The following is a 13,150-nucleotide window of genomic DNA, read 5'->3' on the forward strand; positions in this document are numbered from 1 at the left end:
GAGAAGTAACAGCTATTGACTTGCCAACTTTCCGTTTACGATCTTGATCCGTCGATGCGTCGTTGTTGTGGCCATTCACGTATGACCCCTCCGTCCTTTAGCTAGACCGTTCTTCCGTGGTGGACTCGTCACCCAGGGAAGGGTGGACACACACACAAGCCCCCCCCACCGGTCTCGTAGCGTTTCTCCTGGTGCGTCTCAGGGGTGTTACCCAGACCTTACTTTTATCCCCACTCACGGGGTCTCAGGTGTCAATCAGGTTGGGATGATGCAACCCCTCAACCAGACCACTCTGGTTGCCCCCTGAGGGGTTTCAATGAATAGAACAGTACTCGATACACAATTGTTCTCCAAGAGACAATAGCGGTAATCAGTGGTTCTGTTCTGCTTTTGTTAGGAGGAGACATTCCACTTTTGTGTATCCCTGCGTTGTCTCTCTCTCTCATTTCCTGGGTATCAGACCCGAAATAGTAGCGACTTTGCGATTCTCAAAAAGGGGGGGGTGGGGCGACTTTGCGCCCTTCTGCCCATCAGAGTTGCTCCTCATTCGTAACAGCAGTTGAACTTCTTGGGAGATAAAGGGGCTCTGGGAACCAACACCAGAACCTCACACCAACTGTGAAGCGTGGTGGAAGGATCATCAGGGAGATAAAGGGGCTCTGGGCAGCAACACCAGAACCTCGCACCAACTGTGAAACGTGGTGGAAGGATCATCAGGGAGATAAAGGGGCTCTGGGCAGCAACACCAGAACCTCGCACCAACTGTGAAGCGTGGTGGAAGGATCATCAGGGAGATAAAGGGGTTCTGGGCACCAACACCAGAACCTCGCACCAACTGTGAAGCGTGGTGGAAGGATCATCAGGGAGATAAAGGGGCTCTGGGAACCAACACCAGAACCTCGCACCAACTGTGAAGCGTGGTGGAAGGATCATCAGGGAGATAAAGGGGTTCTGGGCACCAACACCAGAACCTCACACCAACTGTGAAGCGTGGTGGAAGGATCATCAGGGCCCTGGACAACTTGCCATCGCTGAGGGAACAGTGAGCTCAAAAATTGTATCAAGGCATTTTACAGAAGAACGCCAGGGCAGCGGTCCATCACCTGAAGCTTAGCGGAAGTTGGATGATGCGACAAGACGGTGATCCAAAACACAAGAGAACCTCGACAGCAGAACGGCCTAAGAAGAAGAAAATCGGTGCTTGGGAATGGCCGGGTCAAATTCCCGACCTTCATCCTTCCGAAATGTTGTGGAAGGACCCGAAGCAAGCAGTTCATCCCACCGGCATCCAGGAGTTGAAGCAGTTTTGTAAAGAGGAATGGTGACATGCAGGACTGATCAACGGTCACTAGAAACGCCCGATTGAATTATTGCTGTACAAGGGACTCACACCGGCTACTGAAAACGCAAAAGTTCACGTGCTTTTCCCAACAAATACGTGAAAGATTGGATCATTTTTCTTCATTATAAATAAACATGCATAACGTTTTTGTGTTATTTATTTTATCGGGCTCTCTGAATCTCGCTTCAGGACCTACCGTGAAGATCTGATCACATTTTAGGTCATACTTGTGCAGAAATAGAGAAAATTCCACAAGGCTTCACAAACCTCACCGCACCACTCCGTATAAAGAGTATTCACCCCCCACCCCGGAAGATTCCATGTTTTATTGTTTTACACCATTGAATCCCAGTGGAATTAATTTGGCTTTTTTTGAACACTGAACGACAGAAAATACTTCACTGTGTTAAAGTGAGAACAAATTTCTGCAAATTGGTCTAAAATGATTACAATTACTGAACACAAGGTAATTGATTGCATAATTACTCACCCCTTTCAAGTCAGTATTTAGCAGATGCACCTTTGGCAGCAATTACAGCCTTGAGCCTGTCTGGATAGGTCTCTATCAGCTTTGCACATCTGGACACTGCAATTTATCCACAGTCTCCTTTTCAAAACTGCTGAAACTCTGACAGATTGCGTGGGGATCGTGCGTGAACAGCCCTTTTCAAGTCCAGCCACAAATTCTCAATTCTCAAACTGAACGGATGCTGCCCGACCCGTTGAGTTCATCCAGCTTTTTTGTACGTACAAATTCTCAGTTGGATTGAGGTCTGGACTCTTGACTTGGCCACTCCAGGACATTAACTTTTGTTGTTTTTTTTTAAGCCATTCCTGTGTAGCTTTGGCTTTAGGCTTGGGGTCACTGTCTTGCTGGAAAACAAACCTTTTGCCAAGTCGCCGTAACCTTGCAGACCGCATCAGGTTTTCCTCCAGGATTTCCCTGTATTTTGCTGCATTCATTTTACCCTCTACCCTCACAAGCCTTCCAGGGTCTGCTGCAGTGAAGCATCCCCACAGCACGACGCAGCCACCACCGTGCTTCACGGTAGGGATGGTGTGTTTTTGATGATGTGCAGTGTTTGGCTTACGCCAAACATAGCGTTTAGTCTGATGGTCAAAAAGCTCAATTTTGGTTTCATCAGACCATAGAACCTTCCTCCAGCTGACTTCAGAGTCTCCTACCTGCCCTCTGGCAAACTCTAGCCGAGATTTCATGTGAGTTTTTTTCCCAACAGTGGCTTTCTCTTTGCCGCTCTCCCATAAACCTGCGACGGGTGAAACACCCGGGCAACAGTTGTTGTATGCACAGTCTCTCCCATCTCAGCCACTGAAGCTTGTAGCTCCTCCAGAGTTGTTATAGGTCTCTTGATGGCCTCCCTCACCCGTCCCTTTCTTGCACAGTCACTCGGTTTTTGAGGACGGCCTGCTCTAGGCAGATTCACGGCTGCGCCATATTCTTTCCATTTCTTGATGACTGACTTAACTGTTCTCCAAGGGATAGTCAGTGACTTGGAAATGTTCTTGTATCCGTCTCCTGACTGGTGCTTTTCAATAACCTTTTCGCAGAGTTGCTTGGCGTGCTCTTCCGTCTTCACGGTGTAGTTTTTGGCCAGGATACTGACTCACCGGCGGTCGGACCTTCCGGATACAGGCGTATTTTCACCACAATCAATCGAAACACCTTGACTGCACACAGGTCTAAAAAAACAGATCTCCATTTAACTGATCATCTGATTGCTAAAACCAATTAGCTGCACCGGTGATGATTCGGTGTGTCATATTAGAAGGAGGTGGGCTTGGGGGTGGGGGCAGTGAATACTTACGCAATCCATTGGTTTGTGCTTTATATTTGAATTCAGATCACTTTGTAGAGATCTGTTTTCACTTTGACACGAAAGAATCTTCTTCGGTGGATCAGTGTCAAAAAACAGCCAAATTAAATCCACTGTGATTCAATGTTGTAAAAAATACATGAAAACTTCCAAGGATTCCAACGGGATGGGGTGTGAATACCTTTTATAGGCATGCGTGTGCATGAGTGTGTGTGTGTGCGTGTGTGAGTGCACGTGTGTGTGTGCGCGTGAGTGTGCGTGTGTGTGTGAGTGTGAGTGTGTGTGTGTGTGTGTGAGAGAGTGTGTGTGTGTGTGTGCATGAGTGTGTGTGTGCGGTGTGTGAGTGTGCATGAGTGTGTGTGTGCACGTGTGTGAGTGTGCATGAGTGTGTGTGTGTGCGTGTGTGAGTGCACGTGTGTGTGTGCGCGTGAGTGTGCGTGTGTGAGTGTGCGTGTGTGTGTGTGTGTGCGTGTGTGAGTGTACACGTGTGCGTGTGTGTGCGTGTGCATGAGTGTGTGAGTGTGCGTGGGTGAGTGTGTGTGTGTGTGTGTGAGTGTGTGTGTGTGTGTGTGTGCGTGTGTGTGAGTGTGCGTGGGTGAGTGTGTGTGTGTGTGTGTGCGTGTGTGTGAGTGTGCGTGTGTGTCTGTGTGTGAGTGTGCGTGTGTGTCTGTGTGTGTGTGTGCGTGTGTACACAGATACATACATAGGAGGCATCGCTCCTTGAAGATGTCTTGGATACGACAGAGGCTAGAGCCCATGATGGATCTGACTAATTTTCTAAGTTTCGGCAATTGACTTTGTTCTTGCGCAGTAGATTCCCCCCCCCCCCCACCCCCCCACCTCCATCCCAGACGGTGATTTAGACTGTCAGAATGCTCTCCACAGTACATCGATAGAAGTTTCCGAGTGTTTTAGGTGACAAACCAAATCTCCTCAAACTCCCAATAAAGTACAGGTACTATCTTGCCTTCTTTATGACTGCATCGATACGTTGGGACCAGGTTAGATCCTCAGAGATCTTGACACCCGGGAACTTGAAGCTGCTCACTCCCTCCACTTCCGATCCCTCTGTGAGGATTGGTGTGTGATGCACGGGCTACATAACGTGCGACGCGGACAGAAAATAAGATACGTGGCTCCTGCAACTTTCTGCAAACACATCGACAATGGGGTTCTGATATCCCTCGCACTGGCCAGAGGGGCAGGGCAGAGTAAAGTTTCATGAAACTCCGGAGGTTTATTCTCTACACAAGGAGTTTCACACATCGATCGTAATTCCAGTGGAATTCCCCTCGGGGAAATCCTATCAACCTGTTGCTTAAAGGCCTTCCTCTGACGTTAACAAGGAAGAGCAGGAGTAAAACTGCCTCTCCCCTCAAACCCCAGGTAACTCACTCCAAATATCCAAACGGAAACTCCGCCGGAGACAGGGGCAGGATGAGGAGGCTTGGGCACGGGGCAAGAAACCCCATCACATATAAACACCCAGTGCCACAGAAATCCCAACAGAATCTCCGACCAGGCAACATCCTGGTGAAGCTCTTCCGTACCCTCTTCAAAGTTCAAGTTCCAGTTTACTGCAATTCAGCTCTACACAGGTATACCATCAAACGAAACAACGTTCATCCAGACCAAGGTGCACAACACAGTACATATAACTCACACACACACAACACATAAAGTATACCGTCAAACGAGACAACGTTCCTCCGGACCAAGGTGCACAACACAGTACATATAACTCACACACACAACACATAAAGTATACCGTCAAACGAGACAGCGTTCCTCCGGACCAAGGTGCACAACACAGTACATATAACTCACACACACAACACATAAAGTATACCGTCAAACGAAACAACGTTCCTCCGGACCAAGGTGCACAACACAGTAAATATAACTCACACACACAACACATAAAGTATACCGTCAAACGAAACAACGTTCCTCCGGACCAAGGTGCACAACACAGTAAATATAACTCACACACACACAACACATGAAGTATACCGTCAAACGAAACAACGTTCCTCCGGACCAAGGTGCACAACACAGTACATATAACTCACACACACAACACATAAAGTATACCGTCAAACGAAACAACGTTCATCCAGACCAAGGTCCACAACACAGTACATATAACTCACACACACACAACACATGAAGTATACCGTCAAACGAAACAACGTTCCTCCGGACCAAGGTGCACAACACAGTACATATAACTCACACACACACACACATAAAGTATACCGTCAAACGAAACAACGTTCCTCCGGACCAAGGTGCACAACACAGTACATATAACTCACACACACACAACACATAAAGTATACCGTCAAACGAAACACCGTTCCTCTGGACCAAGGTGCACAACACAGTACATATAACTCACACACACAACACATAAAGTATACCGTCAAACGAAACAACGTTCCTCCGGACCAAGGTGCACAACACAGTATATATAACTCACACACACAACACATAAAGTATACCGTCAAATGAAACAACGTTCCTCCAGACCAAGGTGCACAACACAGTACATATAACTCACACACACAACACATAAAGTATACCGTCAAACGAAACAACGTTCCTCCGGACCAAGGTGCACAACACAGTACATATAACTCACACACACAACACATAAAGTATACCGTCAACCGAAACAACGTTCCTCCGGACCAAGGTGCACAACACAGTACATATAACTCACACACACAACACATAAAGTATACCGTCAAACGAAACAACGTTCCTCCGGACCAAGGTGCACAACACAGTATATATAACTCACACACACAACACATAAAGTATACCGTCAAACGAAACAACGTTCCTCCGGACCAAGGTGCACAACACAGTACATATAACTCACACACACACACAACACATAATGTATACCGTCAAATGAAACAACGTTCCTCCGGACCAAGGTGCACAACACAGTACATATAACTCACACACACAACACATAAAGTATACCGTCAAACGAAACAACGTTCCTCCGGACCAAGGTGCACAACACAGTACATATAACTCACACACACAACACATAAAGTATACCGTCAAACGAAACAAAGTTCCTCCGGACCAAGGTGCACAACACAGTACATATAACTCACACACACAACACATAAAGTATACCGTCAAACGAAACAACGTTCCTCCGGACCAAGGTGCACAACACAGTACATATAACTCACACACACAACACATAAAGTATACCGTCAAACGAAACAACGTTCCTCCGGACCAAGGTGCACAACACAGTACATATAACTCACACACACACAGCACATTAAGTAATATTACCAGAAGTAAATTAAGAACTAATTAGGTGCATTCACAACACAAGTTAAAATGTAAACAGTGTAACGCTACTGGCGTTTCATGGGTGACGAGACCCGGATGGCAGCGGGCAGCCTAGTCGTCTCATGGCCTTGACGGTCCTCCTGTAATTATCGCGCGAGCAATTTTTCCCTCAAGGGGACTCCTGAGACCCACACTTCAGACCCAGAGCTTCGCCAGCGAAGGGGGTGGGGAAGCCAGCCCGAGCTTCCGAGCACGGTGCGGACGCCACCAGCTGGGATTCCTCGGATCCACACGGAACCGCTGATCCCTCCCGCCGCACTCTTGCTGAGCGCTCTTGGGGAAGGGGACACGGGAGAGCTGTTTTAGTGCCAAGCAGGAATTCCACAACCGATCAGCCGGGATCCAGGAACGCTTCATACAGACAGTGCCCAAAAACACGGAGCTGCCCTTGAGAACCAGGGGGACCAGAAAAACCTCTTTTGAAGTACGAGCGAAACAACAGGACCCTACGACTCGTGTTCTCAATACTTATTCCCTATTTGTTCTTCACGCTTTCAGTATTCACCCAGTTTGTTGCCTTTTGCACGCGGGCTGCTTGTCTGTCTTGTTAGGAGCGGCTTTTCTCTCGTTCTGTTGTGTTACTGTCACAAGGAAACGCACACAAGGTAACGATCTCAGGGTAGTGACATACAGTCGGCCCTCCTTATCCGCGGATCCAACCAACCGCGGATCGGGAAAACCCGGAAGTTCTCTCTCCAGCACTCGTTGTTTCAGCGTGTACAGACTATTTTTTTCTTGTCATTATTCCCTAAACAATACAGTATAACAACTATTTACATAGCATTTACATTGTATTAGGTATTATAAGTAATCTAGAAATGACTTAAAAGTACAGGCAGTCCCCGAGTTATGAACAAGTTCCGTTCCTGAGTCCGTCTTTAAGTCGGATTTGAAGTCAGAACAGGTACAACCGGTATTATTTAGCGTCATTTAGTCAAACATCTTTCTTAGTATATAGTATATATTTTACCTTTCTATGCATATAAACACTTAAGAAACATATGTATTTCAATAATTAAACCACTGTGTTGCTTAGTAATAATTGTAGCTTTCATCGGGGCAGGGCCTTTCAAATGCTCCATTAAAATTGTTCCGATCGTTGACCGACTGTAGCCTAACGCTTTTCCAATGACCGATGGCGTTTCACCTCTTTCTGATCACTTTATTACTTCCACTTTATTTTCAATTGTGATTATTTTCGTGAACAGAAACACTGTGGATTCAGAGCTGAACCGCCAGGTCCTAATGTTCACCGCACTGAGACAGGTTAAATAAGGTCTGGGGTTCTGCCGGGTCCTAATGTCCACCACCCTGAGACAGGTTAAATAAGGTCTGGGGTTCCGCTGGATCCTAATGTCCACCGCACTGAGACAGGTTAAATAAGGTCCGGGGTTCCACTGGGTCCTAATGCCCGCCACACTGAGACAGGTTAAATAAGGTCCGGGGTTCCGCCGGGTCCTAATGTCCACCACACTGAGACAGGTTAAATAAGGTCCGGGGTTCCACTGGGTCCTAATGTCCTCCGCACTGAAACAGGTTAAATAAGGTATGGGGTTCCGCCGGGTCTTAATGTCCACCGCACTGAGACAGGTTAAATAAGGTCCGGGGTTCCGCCGGGTCCTAATGTCCTCCGCACTGAGACAGGTTAAATAAGGTCTGGGGCTCCGCTGGGTCTTAATGTCCTCCGCACTGAGACAGGTTAAATAAGGTCCGGGGCTCCGCTGGGTCTTAATGTCCACCGCACTGAGACAGGTTAAATAAGGTCCGGGGTTCCGCTGGGTCCTAATGTCCACCGCACTGAGACAGGTTAAATAAGGTCCGGGGTTCCGCTGGGTCTTAATGTCCACCGCACTGAGACAGGTTAAATAAGGTCCGGGGTTCCACTGGGTCCTAATGTCCACCGCACTGAGACAGGTTAAATAAGGTCTGGGGTTCCGCCGGGTCCTAATGTCCACCGCACTGAAACAAGTTAAATAAGGTATGGGGTTCCGCCGGGTCCTAATGTCCACCGCACTGAAACAAGTTAAATAAGGTATGGGGTTCCGCTGGGTCTTAATGTCCACCGCACTGAGACAGGTTAAATAAGGTCCGGGGTTCCGCCGGGTCTTAATGTCCACCGCACTGAGACAGGTTAAATAAGGTCCGGGGTTCCGCCGGGTCCTAATGTCCACCGCACTGAGACAGGTTAAATAAGGTCCGGGGTTCCGCTGGGTCTTAATGTCCACCGCACTGAGACAGGTTAAATAAGGTCCGGGGTTCCACTGGGTCCTAATGTCCTCCGCACTGAGACAGGTTAAATAAGGTCTGGGGCTCCGCTGGGTCTTAATGTCCACCGCACTGAGACAGGTTAAATAAGGTCCGGGGTTCCGCTGGGTCCTAATGTCCACCGCACTGAGACAGGTTAAATAAGGTCCGGGGTTCCGCTGGGTCTTAATGTCCACCGCACTGAGACAGGTTAAATAAGGTCCGGGGTTCCACGGGGTCCTAATGTCCACCGCACTGAGACAGGTTAAATAAGGTCTGGGGTTCCGCCGGGTCCTAATGTCCACCGCACTGAAACAGGTTAAATAAGGTCTGGGGTTCCGCCGGGTCCTAATGTCCACCGCACTGAGACAGGTTAAATAAGGTATGGGGTTCCGCCGGGTCCTAATGTCCACCGCACTGAGACAGGTTAAATAAGGTCCGGGGTTCCGCCGGGTCCTAATGTCCACCGCACTGAGACAGGTTGAATAAGGTCCGGGGTTCCGCCGGGTCCTAATGTCCACCGCACTGAAACAGGTTAAATAAGGTATGGGGTTCCGCTGGGTCTTAATGTCCACCGCACTGAAACAGGTTAAATAAGGTCCGGGGTTCCGCTGGGTCCTAATGTCCACCGCACTGAGACAGGTTAAATAAGGTCCGGGGTTCTGCCGGGTCCTAATGTCCACCGCACTGAGACAGGTTAAATAAGGTCCGGGGTTCCGCCGGGTCCTAATGTCCACCGCACTGAGACAGGTTAAATAAGGTCCGGGGTTCTGCCGGGTCCTAATGTCCACCGCACTGAGACAGGTTAAATAAGGTCCGGGGTTCCGCCGGGTCCTAACGTCCACCGCACTGAGACAGGTTAAATAAGGTCCGGGGTTCCGCTGGGTCCTAATGTCCACCGCACTGAGACAGGTTAAATAAGGGACGAGCATCCGCGTTTTTTGGTATCTGCGGGGGGGGGGGGGGGTCTTAGAACCAATCCCTCGCGGATAAGGAATGCCGACTGTATATGTACTTTGACAATCAATTTACTTTGACTTTTGAGCGACCAGATTCAATCACTGACAGTCCCTTACCCGCCTCCCTCTGGCGCTCCTCTCCTCCCGCCCGCTTTTCTTCCTTCCATGGCTTTCTGTCCCTTTCACCAATTTACCTCCCAGCTCTTTACGACATCCCCTCCCCATTTCAGGTTTCACCCATCACCTTGTGCCTCTCTCTCCCCACCCTCCCCCCCCTCCCACCTTTTAAATCGACCTGCCGAAGGGTCTCGGCGCGAAACGCCAACCGTTTACCATTTTCCTGCACGCTGCCTGGCCTGCTGGGTCCCTCCAGCATTCTGTGGGAGATCCTTTGGACTTCCAGCATCCACAGATTTTCCCTTGACTTCTAAATCAAGTTCAATTTCAGGTCATAAAGCCCTTCAAACCCATGACCCGTTCAGAAAACCACGTCCGTACTCCAAGACTACAAGACATAGGAGCAGGGTTAGGCCACTCAGCCCATCAGTCAGATCTGCTATCCCATCATGGCTGATTTATTATCCCTCTCAACCCCATTCTCCTGCCTTCTCCCTGTCACCTTCGGCACCCTGACTAATCGAGAACCGATCTACTTCTGGCTTGAATACACCCAATGATTTGACCTCCACGGCCACCTTTGGCAACGAATTCCACAGATTCACCACTCACTGGCAAAAAGAAATCCCTCCTCATCTTCGTTTTAAATGGACGCCTCTTTATTCTGAGGCTGTGCCCTCTGGTCCTAGACTCACCCACTATAGGAAACATCCTCTCCACATCCACTCTATCTGTGTCCTCTGGTCCTAGACTCCCCCCACTATAGGAAACATCCTCTCCACATCCACTCTATCTGTGTCCTCTGGACCTAGACTCCCCCACTATAGGAAACATCCTCTCCACACCCACTCTATCTGTGTCCTCTGGTCCTAGACTCCCCCACTATAGGAAACATCCTCTCCACATCCACTCTATCTGTGCCCTCTGGTCCTAGACTCTCCCACTATGGGAAACATCCTCTCCACACCCACTCTATCTGTGTCCTCTGGTCCTAGACTCTCCCACTATGGGAAACATCCTCTCCACACCCACTCTATCTGCGTCTTCTGGTCCTAGACTCCCCCACTATAGGAAACATCCTCTCCACATCCACTCTATCTGTGTCCTCTGGTCCTAGACTCCCCCACTATAGGAAACATCCTCTCCACACCCACTCTATCTGTGTCCTCTGGTCCTAGACTCCCCCACTATAGGAAACATCCTCTCCACATCCACTCTATCTGTGTCCTCTGGTCCTAGACTCCCCCACTATAGGAAACATCCTCTCCACACCCACTCTATCTGTGTCCTCTGGTCCTAGACTCCCCCACTATAGGAAACATCATCTCCACATCCACTCTATCTGTGCCCTCTGGTCCCAGACTCCCCCACTATAGGAAACATCCTCCCCACACTCACTCTATCTGTGTCCTCTGGGAAAAGGGGAGCTGGACGTGTCGGCCTCTCCCTGCCAGTACACGGCCTCTCCGACAGCGAGCCTCGTGTGGCGCCTCCTCACCGGCGACACACACGGAAACTGAACTCCTCCCGGACTCGGGGCTGAACGACAGGGGACGGGGAGGAGGTCCGGCCCCTGCACGACGTAGCACGCAGGCCCACCGGCGTGTGGACATGCCCCGGTGCTCGTGAACCGGATCCCCGGCTACGGGTAAATAGCCCCCCCCCACTGCCTTGCGGGCAGCCTCGGGGAGAGACGAAGGTCTACGGGAGTTAAACCCGGACGGCAAATCCGGAGTGGAGCCCCCCCGGACGTCACTGAACATCCTCCCGGCAGCTCCTGCGGCCGAGCTGGTGACAAACGTATCGCTTCATCAGCTTTCCTTCGGGCTCCACCGGTGAGGCCGAGAGGGGGATCTCGACGACCGGGGCCTCTCAGGATCTCCGTACCTCCCGCCCAGGCTTGTGATGATCATCGTCACCACCCACTGTCCTTCCAGACAGGCGGATTTACTGTATATATAACTAAGGTGTCTAAGACTTTTGCACACAGTTACTGCAGTAATTTTATGTATCGCACTGTACTGCTGTCACAAAAACAAACAAATTTCATGACATTTGTGAGTGATGATAAACCTGATTCTGATCTGGGTCTCTATTGTGGACTGAGAGTGGGAAGGGGGCAGGGAGAGGGGAATCATGGTTGGGAAAAGGGAAAGGGAGAGGGGAATCATGGTTGGGAAAAGGGGAAGGGAGAGAGGGAATCATGGTTGGGGAAAGGGGAAGGGAGAGGGGAATCATGGTTGGGAAAAGGGGAAGGGAGAGGGGGAATCATGGTTGGGAAAAGGGGAAGGGAGAGGGGGAATCATGGTTAGGAAAAGAGGAAGGGAGAGAGGAATCATGGTTGGGGAAAAGGGGAAGGGAGAGGGGGAGTCATGGTTGGGAAAAGGGGAAGGGAGAGGGGGAATCATGGTTGGGGAAAGGGGAAGGGAGAGGGGAATCATGGTTAGGAAAAGGGGAAGGGAGAGGGGAATCATGGTTGGGAAAAGGGGAAGGGAGAGGGGGAATCATGGTTGGGAAAAGGGGAAGGGAGGGGGAATCATGTTTTTGCAAAGGGGAAGGGAGAGGGGAATCATGGTTGGGGAAAGTGGAAGGGAGAGGGGAATCATGGTTGGGAAAAGGGGAAGGGAGAGGGGGAATCACGGTGGGGTAAAGGGGAAGAGAGAGGGGAATCATGGTTGGGAAAAGGGGAAGAGAGAGGGGAATCATGGTTGGGAAAAGGGGAAGGGAGAGGGGAGCACCAGAGAGACATTCTGTAATGATCAATAAACCGATTGTTTGGAATCAAACGACCTTGCATGGTGTCTCGGGGTTGGTGTGTGTCTGCACCCAACCCCCACCCCCGTCCCCTGCCCTTGGCACTCCTTTTCTGCCACCTGTCCCACACCCCCTGCCACGGATGCTTCACCCTCGCCATTCCCAATATCCCCTTCGCTCCCGCCAGATTTACAAACTCGCTCCCCGCTCCACGTTGACAAACGCGGTCCCGTGCGCAAAAATCTTGGGCACTCTGGCTAGGTACGTGATATGTGTGGCTAAGACTTCTGCACCCAGTGCTGTGTCTGAGCTCGTTTTGATAATCTTCCCTGTAGGAAGGCTCCCAGAACAGGGGGGGGGCAACCCTCCAAACCAGGCCTCGCCAAAACCCTCTGGAACTTCGACACGCCGTCCCGACTCCCGTGCTCTGGCACAGCGTTGTCAGGCTTGCAGCTCGATATCTGCCGGCGAGGCTGTGCCCTCTGCTGCCAAGAGGTCTTGACCCTGGCTTTTTT

At 50.0% G+C, this 13,150-nt stretch overlaps 1 protein-coding gene across 1 annotated transcript in view; it reads right to left on the reverse strand.

The window, feature by feature from the left end:
* Positions 1–13,150, reverse strand: part of cadm1a (cell adhesion molecule 1a) — a 450,797-nt gene that overhangs the window by 130,889 nt on the left and 306,758 nt on the right. The gene's annotated exons all lie outside the window — the stretch shown is intronic.

Source organism: Hemitrygon akajei, chromosome 26 (genome assembly GCF_048418815.1).
Source record: "Hemitrygon akajei chromosome 26, sHemAka1.3, whole genome shotgun sequence".
Classification (NCBI taxonomy): Eukaryota; Metazoa; Chordata; class Chondrichthyes; order Myliobatiformes; family Dasyatidae; genus Hemitrygon; species Hemitrygon akajei.